Source organism: Nannospalax galili, unplaced genomic scaffold (genome assembly GCF_000622305.1).
Source record: "Nannospalax galili isolate Female #2095 unplaced genomic scaffold, S.galili_v1.0 scaffold895, whole genome shotgun sequence".
Classification (NCBI taxonomy): domain Eukaryota; kingdom Metazoa; phylum Chordata; class Mammalia; order Rodentia; family Spalacidae; genus Nannospalax; species Nannospalax galili.
Window position 1 is genome coordinate 47,281 of NW_008336435.1, and position 3,960 is coordinate 51,240.

Consider the following 3,960-nt stretch of genomic DNA (forward strand, 5'->3'; position numbering starts at 1 on the left):
ATATATATATATATATATGAAGTGCCTGATTCTTTCACCATACCTATAGAGACCATTACAACACATAAGAACAGAAATCATAGAGGCTAGAGAGAAGGCTCAGTGGTTAAGAGTACATACTGCTCTTGCAGAGGACCTGGGTTCAGTTCTGGCACACACACATCAGGCAGTTCAGAACTGCCTGTAACTCCATCTCCAGGGGGATCCAAAGCCTCTGGCTTCCATGAGCACTGCACTCATGTGCACAAACCCATACTCAGATACACTTGCATATACGTAATTTAAAAAAGAATAGAAATTATAGCTTTCTACTGGTCCACCTAAAAAATCAAATAAATTCGGAAATTATAATTACTATATTAATACTAATTCAATAATAAAAATATTTATCAAACACTATCCTATATAGGACTATGAATAGGGAGACTGCTGAAATTTAACTGCCATTGCAATATTATTGTAAATGAAAGCTTTAAGAGATGGAACTCCACCCAACGAACAGGTGAATGCCAGTATTTTAGGAGTAGGCCCTTGCGGGATTATGCCCCCTCTTGCTCTCTATCTCTCTCTTTCCACTTTCACCATGAAATGGATTCAAACATGTTATGATACAGCAAGAAGTCCCTCACCAGATGCTAGTACCTAAATATTGAATTTTCCAGCCTCTAGAATCATGTGCTTATACATTTATGTTTATTATAAATTATTCAGTCTCAGATATTCTATTAAAGTAACAGGAAATAAACTGACAGCGTGCATCAGGCACTGTTATAAACATTTATATGTATTATCTAGTTTAATCTTCAAAATATCCATGTATTATAAATACTATTAGTTGTCCATTTCAAAAATAAGCAACCTGAGGCTCAAATAAATTAAATAATAGTACCCTGGGAAAAGAGTGTCTGAAAAAAATGGCTGCATCATGCAGAGGAGCAGTTACAGTTCACCCTCAGTTGTCTGGCATGAGTCACCTCGAATAGAGTTGGAAAGATATATAATAGGTAGATGATGATAGATACATAGATGATAAATAGTTGATTGATAGATATAGATAGAACATAGATACATGCATAGATATATGGATAGAAAAGATAGATGCATAGATAGATAAATGATAGATACATAGGTAGATAATTATTTACATGCACAGACTTAGACATAACAGAACCGTGTCATATTGGACTACAATTTTATCCACTGTCTCAATTCAGAAATTACATTTTTAATACTAAATTTTGGGGTCTATATCAATTTTAGCTGCTTGTAACAGAAACCAAGTTATTACTCAGGTAACAACTCTCACTGTCGATATTCTAGGGTCATACTGTTCAGGAATACATTTGGGATTCTGACTTCACACTTTCCTTCCCTCCACCCTGGCTGTGGTTTTCATTCATGATACTATTGCTATGTTCTGGGGAGAAAGAAGGAATGAAGACTAGGAAGGGTAGTGCCTACATGAGGAACACAGACCATTCCATTCTGTTTTAAGTGACTGAAATATGTCATATGAGCACCCTAGAAAACAAAGTGCGTAGAAGACCAAATTTCCATCAGAAAATGTTATAATCCCAAATAAAATGAATTTTCCATTTTAGTTAAAAAGATTTAAAAAGTGACTACTATACAGACAACAGATATATGCTAAGATTTAGCTCTGTCCCCTTCAAAACTCAGGCATTCAAATTCAATGGGCCACGTGATGATTTGAAGAAACGGGATCTTTTTCTTTCAATACATATTTTTACTGAATTTTGGTGCATTTCATACAGAGCATCTTAATCACCTTTATGGCCCCTCTCCCATTTTCACCCCTGTAGCCACCCCCCACCACTGAATTTCATGTATTCTGTCCTATGTGTTAAGGCCTATCAAGTCAAGTTTGTGTACCCAGTTGTTCCTCAGTTCAGATTCATCCACTGAAGTCTAGTCAGGTAATCTAGAGAGACAGGGCCCTTAAAAGTAGTGAAGTCATGAGGACTTGTCCCCTCATGAATGGAAATAAACCACTTATAAAAGAGCTTGAAGGTGGAAGCTCATCCCCTTTGCATCCTTCCCTTCAGAGGATGCAGCATCGAGGTATCATCTTTGCAGCAGAGTGCAGCCCTTGGGGCAACTGACCTGGCACCTCAATCTTGGATTTTCAGTCACTAGAACCATAAAAAATAAATTTTTATTTTTTATTAGATAGCCATCCCTTGTTGCTTTGTTACAGCAGCATGAACAGACCCAGACAGCATGTCTGCCAGAGTCATCAGTTTCAGAGCTTTAATAGAATTTGAAACTGTCTAGTGTAAGCTCTGTAATTTTCCAGATGGAAAAATTACACTGATTTGCTGGAGGTTATATCTCAAGTAGGTAGTATTGGCACAAAGTAAAATTAATAAAAACAGAACCTAGTTATCCTGCCTAGTGGCACATCCATCATTCCACTCCAGCATCAATTGCTTAAAAATTCATTATGCTGGTGCAAAAGCCTTCTCTCTGATTCTTCTGTTTCCACTCAGCTCATCCTCCTCAGTGAAAACAGCCATTGCGTACTGCTCACACTCCTGTAATTACATTTGTGTCTTCTTGCCCTCCACAGTGGAAATGCCCTGGGGAGCAGGCACCATGACTTATTCATACGTATATCACTTTCCTGTGCCCCCGCCCCTGCTCTCTGAGAATACTGAACACATTGTGGATAGTTAACAAATTATCATTAAATCAACTAACCTCTTATAGAAGCATATAACCTCAGGATGATAGTCTGCTGATCTCTGATGGAAGGATATTAAATATTCTTAGGATGTCTATTTTTATCCCAGTAGCCCCAGAGCTATTGAAATGTATTTAAATACTTTATGTTATATATTTATATTCATTATGTTTCTCGTTATTATGAGAGAATACTTGAGAGAAACAAAAGAGGTAGGATTTATTCTGGCACTTGTTTCAGGGGACAGTCCATTATAGCAGGGGCACTGTAGGCCTGGGAGTGGTTTGCAGTTGTGACAGTGGGAACAGGAGGCTGCTTCCTCACATTTTGTCAGACCAGTACACAATGAACTCGGGCAGAACCAGGTCCCTTTTCCAGCCCTATGATGCTACCTATGCCATGAGGGTCCAAGTTGAAAGGGTATCACATTCTCCCAAACAAGCAGCACCAGCTAGAGACCAAGTACTCCAATACATGAGCCCATGGGGGAAATTTCACATTCAATGAATAACAATACTCAAACTTCAAAGTGTTCTGTGCTATTTTAATTACTGATGGTATAAATTGATATATTTGATATATTGTTAGGTTAAAATGTCAAAGCTTCTACATGTGTGATTTTGTATATGAACAACAAAAAATAAAAGCCACAAATTATTGCTGAGATTGAATTTGAGTTTTCCTGTTTTTTTCCAGTTAACATTTATTTAATAACCACATACTTAGAAGAAGCATTTCATTATAACAGCACTGACATATTCAATAACAATTTTCTGAGCTAAGATGCATCTTTTTTCAAAATTGGCTGTAAATTTTTAGGTTTACAGTTGAATTATTACAGTTATACAATATTGTACTCAGTATAAACCCTATAAGACATAAAATTGAATGAGGTTTTAACCTTTAAAAAAGATCTCCATTTCATTATTAAAATACACAGTTTCATACAGAAAAATTCATTTTCAATGCAACTGACATTAAGATGTTTGCACATGTGTTTCTAATTATGTATCTGATTATTACTAGTGACAGTCGGTTACTGAGTTCCTTGGCATCTGAGCATGGATATAAAGTCATCAGGTAGATTTCAGTAATGTTTTTCACATCTACTAATTATTAAGGAGCAAACTTTTATGCTTTGAAGAATTTTTATTATTATTATTTTATTTATATATCCACTTCCCAGGTAGCACCCTCCCATAGCCTCCCTCCCCCCACTAGAGCCCTTATACTCTGATATCCCTGCTGCTGTCTGC